Below are 8234 nucleotides of genomic sequence, written 5' to 3'. Positions count from 1 at the left end.
ATAAATAATAATAATAAAAAGGAAAATAGTATAACTCTAATTAGATTCTTTCCTTAACCCACTTTATACTATTTAATTCCTTTCCTTTTTCCAAAAATAATTAATTCCTGCCCATACTTTTCAAATTGAAATAATTTTTTGAATAAAATTCCACGACAACACTTAAATCCTCCATTTATACTTTAAATTCAGAATTCCAAAAATTTCCTTCAACTAAGGACAATTACTGAAAAGGGAAAAGTTTTACATTATTAATAAATAAATAAAAATGTGTGGGTGTGAGTGTTGCCGAGAGTTGTGACCCGAGGAGATCATTAGAGGTACGAGCGTAAGTATTCATGCTATGTTCGTGCGGGATGTTGCGCATCATGTAATTGAGCACTCGTGGTTGCGGGTTGTTTGATTAGAGTTGCGCTCGGAGCGGGAGACGCTTCTGCCGATGTTGTATAGAGTTAATCTCTGTTCTCTGTCATTGTTCACTGCTTGTAATTTTTCTTTAAATGTATAACCATTTGTATTTTGAAGTTCGATTGTAAATGATATTGTGATTCATGATTTGTAATTCTTAGAATAGTATGCTTCCGCCTTGCCCACGGAAAATACTTGTTATCTGATTCATTTAATTGATATCAGAGCTAGGTTCTCTATATTTCAAAAATTACAAATTTGAATCGAACATTTTTTTACAGTTGCTGATGGTTTATTGCATAATGTACTAACGTTTTCGCATTTGGGATGATTGATGAATTTTATCGAGTTTAAATTTGCCTTTTTATGCGATAAAAAGCTTGTTAAATACAATGAGGTCAATTTTAATGGAAGGTGACGCATACAATCAATATCCTAAATCTCGTAGTTTGCCGACCACACACTCACAATAGGCTCATCTCATAGTCCTACTGAATGCTCACATCCGACCTCCCGAGCCCTAGACTTCTGACCTAACCTCCAAGTCACATCTTGTCCCTAGGTACACCGTCTCTGTGCCGAGTTATTTCTCTATGAGAATGGGAACGAGATATATGAAGGCAATACATAACTTACCTATGATTAATCGCATAGAATGGAAAGATTTCCTAGTTGTGATAGCTAAATGCTTTCTCAAATCCCATCAAACAGATTAGGCTACTCATGCATAAAAATAACAGAGATGTGAACAGATATAGAGAAGTAAAATCCATTTCGATAAATGAGATTGAGTACAAAATAACTAATGGACAGATGAAGGTGTATTAGAGAGCCTGGTAGCAATTCCTTACTGACCGAGGGCTTTGTTGACACTATCAAATTCTTGATTCAAAAGCACTTATTCTGTGCATTCCGCCAAGCTTGCGTCGAACACCTCTCTACTGTTACTATGAAAGCTTCCGACCGTCGTGCCCAGATTTATTCTCACACACGAAACGACTCTACCGGGATACAAACCTTCTTCATCTCTTGCATCTTGCGCCTTAATAATAAAAGAAAAAATACTAAGTAACCAAATCGCACACCTAAAATGCGTCAATGAAACAGGACTTTGTGAACTCGATAGGATGAGATAAACTCTTTTTGAAGGAGACGTGCCTTGTATTTATAGAACATTCCAAGTGAATGACTGGATTCTCTCTCATGATTTACATAGATGAGACAGCTTGAGATTTTACACCTGACTGATCGTGACGCCCAGTATTCATATGATTCAACGAAAAAACCAAAACAAATACGGGGCTGAATTACTTTAGTAGCATCTGTCTAAAGATTAGCGAACTGTCAACACTTAATCCGGATCGATTGTCATCAGCTTTCTGTCCCATCGTGATATTAGATTTATGGCCCTTTCGCATAGATGTGTCCACCACAACCATTGTTTATGTACCGAACCAAGTTACGACAATCCTTCTTGAGCAAATGTTTGTGAACAACGATCACCGCAAAGCTCTCTGTGTAGATATAATGCATGAGGACACGCTCGACCAATGATTTCCCCTTATTTAGATCTCGCAATTTCCGCTTTCTCCAACGCATTAGTATTCATGATACACACAAATATAATAAATAAAATCACAAGTGAGTTCACTAATGCGCGAACAGCGAAAAGCCAACCGAAAAATAAATGAATTGAGATGCTTTTGGACGCAATTAACAGTTATCAACTATTAAGCCAGGCATTTTTTTCTAAGAACTTAGCACTATGATAACATGCATTTTCTACCCGTTATCAATACTATAGATCATTTTTGGATACCCTAATCCACTCTTAGTCTCCAACATTAAGTTCAAGTTACTCATATAATTAGTCATGGGTTTTAGTTTATGGATTTTAAACTTTCCTGTATACACAATTTATTAAAATCAATAATAAAGTTTATTGGACTATAAAGAAAATGTTTAATCATTTTACAAACTACGAGTTTTAGGACATAAAACCTAGTTGGAAGGAGGTGTAGTCAAGTTAGTCTTTTGTGAAGTTTTTCCTTTTGGAAGGATCGAATCCCAATGAAGCATGTATCATATTGCAATTTTGTTTTCTCGATTTTACATAGAGATAAATACAGTATAAAAATGTTAACATAATGGGATTAAACAATCAAGATTAGTATGCATTTAAGAGAAAGAGAAGAGGAAGAGCTAAAAAAACTACCCTGTTTAGATTTCCCAAAATACTTCACAATTTCCCTCGCACATCTCCGGAACCGTCTAATTCAATGATCAAGGACATCACCATAATGAAAACCTTGTTATCTTTTAGGATCCAAGAAGTGGAGAGTTCCCCAAGACTTCGGAAGAGGAAGAATGAGTTAGAGAAAAAAAAGAGAGATTTTTTGAAGAAGTAGGGGGACTAGGATTCAAATGCCCAATTCAAACTATGCAGACAAAATGGGCCATGGAAGACTTATTTATAGAGAGGACCCCCTTCTACTAGTTTCCTATTCTACTTAGTTCTAGTTTCATTAAATACTTTTTTTAATTAATTAGTTCAATAATTAAATAACCAATATATAATTGAATCCAGTTTAATATAAAACTAATAACAAATAAGATAAACATCAACATTGTTATTATCTCTACATCTAAAAAATACTTAATTAATTAACTAACCATTAATTAATTAATTAAACGACTATATTAAATCATCTTTTAATATAGAACTAACCAACATATAATTATCACATTATATATAATATATACATCTCTTTAATATTTGAATCTTCTTTTAAAATATTTTTAATCTCTTAATTATAGATCACATCGTATGAATTAACCACTAGCATTATATTCATGGCTATTAATATGCAATTTGATTTCTCAACGAAGAAGAAGACCAAGTGTTGGTCGGATCGTGTAACAACAGGTAAACGATCGTTGGGATTTAACTAAGCGATCGTTTAGCTTTTTCGTTCTAAACGATCGTGTGGTATTTTCTAAACGATCGTTTAGCTAATGCTAAGCAATGGGGTAAATCGTTTACCATATCGTGTAGCATTGGTTGCGCAATTGCATAGGTGTTAGAGGTAGGCGATCGTAGTGGGAGCATGCAATACTTGTCGTTTTAGTAGAAGGCGTGCGCTAGACGATCGTGTAGTTAGCAAGCTTCATCGCTTAGTTACTACCTATGCGATCGTGCGTATGCGATACGGAGACACTAACTAAGCGATCGCTTAGGCGATTTTGCTTCGCGGCATTATAGTCGCTTGGACGATCGCAAAAGGCATGCGTTATGCGGAGCACGCTAAACGATCGTGTACTTCAGGCTTCATCGCTTTTTAAAGGTACACGAGCGTGTAGTAATAACTAAGCGATCGTTTGGAATTTTCTAGACGATCGTATAGTTAAAGCTAAACGATCATTTAACTCTGGGAACGCTGGTAAACGATAGAGCAAAGTGTTTTTTTTATCGTGTAGACGATCGCGGGGTGTTTAGTACACGATGGTTGGAGAAGCGATGCTTTGCTGAGTCGTTCAAGACCCAATTCGCGTGTTTGAACCAGAGACTCCTTGTCTTTATAATAATTTGCTTTTCTTTTGTGTTTTAAGGCAATTTCACCCGGTTCATCAACTTTGATTGCTTATACATGTGATGTATGGTACTTATATGTCAAAGTGTTTGTCATATACATAAAAACTCACCTTAGGTTGTGCAATTATTCATGCATCATGTATTATAAATGTAATAATCTAGCATGAAGAAATTACTTAAAAGCATGCACATGCATCATGAAATATAAGAGTTATATTTTGCATGCATTGAGCATTATCATGCATCATCCTTTTATTATAATTGTTATAGTCTAAGGGTGAATGGAAGCATGTTTTGCTTGTCTCATTTCGGATTTTGTATAAGTGTTATATAAAAGAAGTAGCAATGAATGGACAATGCATTGAGCATGACACTTAGGTCGTTTATAAGCGTTATGAATGCCTTGCATGTGTTAGCTTCACATTGTGGCTGTTTCCGTTTATAAGTGTTACAAAGGAAATTAGACCTAAAATCAATACTTCAGGGTTGCATGCGGACTTAGGGTAAACTCAAGTTTTTTTAAAAGGGTTTTAAAATTGGATTGAGATATACCTAAGTTCTAGTTGTTCTAAAGAGTTTAGTAACCTAGATTAATCTTGTAAAATCAGTTTAATAGGATTAAATTGGTTGGAATAAAAGATTAAATTTGTTGTAAACTTATCTATAAGGGACCTTTTGTCTAAGGCGGGTTCTGACTAGGCTGGGGTTCTTAAGTTGACGGAAACATAACACCCCAACCTGGGAACCTACCAGGAAAGGTGAATTAGATAGATTTTCAACAAGCATACAATGATTTGGTCAAAGATTCTATTAAAGAGTTTAATCGGGCCGCAATGCCGACATAAAATGTGTTTTGTTCCATTTATCTTTGACCCTGAATGCAGCGATGACCTTGATTTCCTTGCAAAATAGAACTGAAACATTTTTTTTTCTACCAATCGCAATGGTGTCAGTGGGTGTATTGACGAAACAAATTTATATTCTCACATATTTCCATAACTATTGACGCTATTTCCTTTCATTTTCCTACAAGTTATCATCTCCTCATTTTTGGAGAGTAGTGGGATGGAGGTCGTTTGCCCGAAATTTTCGTTTCACAATGATTCTTTTTCACTGTAATAAATCGTCAATTTAAAAGCTTTAAACGGAATATACTAACGAGTTGGTTGAAAAGGAAAAACCACCTTGAGCCTAAGCCGTAGGTTTAAAGGAAATACCACGTAGTTTAAAGGAAATACCCGTTGTAAAACAAAACACATCAATGAAGGTTTTAGGCAAAACTAACATGAAACCCCGTGTGACATCTAGTTTTGCAATACGGCTTCGAAGGTTTAGGACAAAAGCCGCCTAAGGGATGTCAGTTTATCCTCCTCTTGAATTGAGAAGATATCAATCAGTCATTAATACCAGAACAACTCCTTCTTTCTATTTTGACAAGCCATTATTGATTTAGCCAAGAGAATCATAACTTACTTACATCTCCCGTAAAGTGGTGACCCGCCATTGTTAAGCCTAAGAGGTCGTCCCAAAAGGCCAATCCTAAGGGAAAAATTCTGATTAGGTTTTCCCAAAGAAGTAACTTTTTACCTTGGATAATTGAACAACTTTTTGAATCATCACCATATAACTACTTTAATGAAATCTTTGACCAAAACACTCATGTTGGTTTGAAAATCTATCTAATATCCCGATTTCATGGTAGGTTCCCAGGATGGGGTGTGTATGTTTCGTCAACTTAAGAACCCCAGCCTAAGCTAGAACTGCCGCTTAAGACAAAAGGTTCCCTTTAGATAGTTCTACAACAAATTTAATCTTTTCTATTCCAACCCAATTTAATCCTATTAAACTGAATTTTACAAAGATAATCAAGGCTAGTTACTAAACTCTTTAGAACAACTAGAACTTAGGTCATATCTTCAAATCCGAATTTCTAAAACCTTTTAAAAAAACGAGTTTCCCTAAAGTCCGCATGCAAACCCTGAAGTATTTGATTTTAGGTCTATATTTTCGCTTTGTAACTTATAGAACAGGAAATCACCACAATGTGAAGCTAACACATGCAAGGCCATTCACTAGCACGATCTATAAACGCCTAGAGTGTCATGCTCAATGCATTTGTCCATTCATGCTACTTCTTTTTAGATAACTACTTACAAAAACAAATGAAGACATTGCCCAAGAACATGCTTCCATTCACACCTTAGACCGATATAAAACTTAAAAAAAGGATGAGCATGATAATGCTCAATGCATGCAAAAATATTAACCTTATATCACGATCGCATGCATCATACTTTCTAAGTACTTTCTTATCGATTATATACAATTATAATACATGATGCAGAATATTGCACACCTAAGGTGGAGTTTTTATATATGAAAAACAAATTTGACATATAAAGTACCATACCATAACATGTTATAAGCAATCAAATGTTGATGAACCGGGTGAAATTGCCTTAAAATACAAAAAGAAAAGCTAACTTATTAATAAGACCAAGGAGTCTCTTGGTTCAAACACGTCGAAGGCGTCTTTGAACCGCTCAGCAAAGATCGCTTCTCCAAACCAAATCGTGTTACTAAAGCAACCCTCGCATCGTCTACACGTATAAAACAAAACACTTTCTACGCGTTTACCACGCGTCCAGAGTTAAAAGTGATCGTTTAGCTTTACTATACGATCGTCTAGAAAAATTCCAAACGATTCCTTAGTTATTACTACACACGCTCGTACCTTTAACAACGGATGAAAGCCTTGAAGTACACGATCGTTAGCGTGCTCCCAAACGCCTGCCTTTCTGCGATCGTCTAAGCCGGCGGGGATATGAAGGCCGCCGAAGCAAATCGCCTAAGCGATCGCTTAGCTAGCGGCCTTCCGTATCGTCATATGCACGATCGTTTAAGGTAGTAACTAAGCGATGAAGCTTGCTACTTACACGATCGTCTAGCGTCACGCTTCTTTATTAAAACGAGCAGCATCGCATGCTCCCACTACGATGCTACCATATCCTAACGACCTGTCATGCGAAGCCAACAAGCTACACAGATATGGTAACGATTCTATCCCTCATGGCCTAGCATTAGCTAAACGATCAGTAGAAAAATACTCACAACGATCGTCTAGAAAAAAAAGACATTAAAGACGCTTAGTATAAATCCCAACGATCGTTTACACTGGTGTTACATAGATCGACCAACGATTGGTCTTCTTCTTCAGTTGACAACTGCATCGCCATATGCCGCAAACTTTCATCACAAATGATCGACGAACTCAACTTTTGAATTAAAATTATCGATGACATTCGAAATAGGGTATTGAAGTATCCTCATTTTAAATAAGCTTTAACAGAACTTCTCTGTTCCCAAAAACAAAGAGGACCTACAATTAACACTTTGTAATACTTGAAAGCTTTAACAAAAAGGCAATTTAAACTCGAAACATTCATTCAAAATCCATCCAACAATGCAGAAACGGTTAACTACATAATGCAAAAACCCATCGCAACTGTAAAAAAAATGGTTCGATTCAAATTTGGTAATTTTGAATATCAGAGAACCTAGCTCTGATATCAATTTAAAATGAAAATCAGAAACAAGATTTTCGTGGGCAGCGGAAGCAAGACTATTCTAAATTACATCATGAATCACAATGATAACAATCGATTCAAACAATGGTTTTTACAAATTTACAGAAAAAAATTACAGCATAACAATACAGAAGAACAGAGATTAAACTCTATACGAGCATCGGCAGAAACGCTCCGATGGGCGTCACTCTACAAACAACCGCAACCACGAGTGCCAATCTACATGATCGCAACACGCGCACGAACATAGCATGAAATTACTCAACGCTCGTCCTCAACTGATCTCCTCGGTCCACAAACCTCCTCGGCAACACTCTAAACCCACAGCTCATTATTTTTTTTTTATAATAGTAAAACTACTTTTCAGTAATTGTCGCTTAGTGGAGGAATTTTGGAATTCTGAATTTAAAGTATAAATGCGAGATTTAAGCTGTTGTCGTGGGAATTTATTTCAAAAATTAATTTAATTTGAATAAGCTAATGGCCAGGAATTAAATTATTTTTGGGAAAAAGGAAAGGAAATAATAGTTAAAGTGGGTTAAGGAAATGATTAATTAGAGTTATAACTATTTTTCCCTTTATTATTTTTTTTTTAATTAATTTTTATTATTATCATTATTATTACTACTATTTTATTAAGTATATTT

The sequence above is a fragment of the Benincasa hispida genome, chromosome 1, assembly GCF_009727055.1.
Source record: "Benincasa hispida cultivar B227 chromosome 1, ASM972705v1, whole genome shotgun sequence".
Lineage (NCBI taxonomy): Eukaryota > Viridiplantae > Streptophyta > Magnoliopsida > Cucurbitales > Cucurbitaceae > Benincasa > Benincasa hispida.
Note: the sequence above shows the minus strand (reverse complement) of the source record.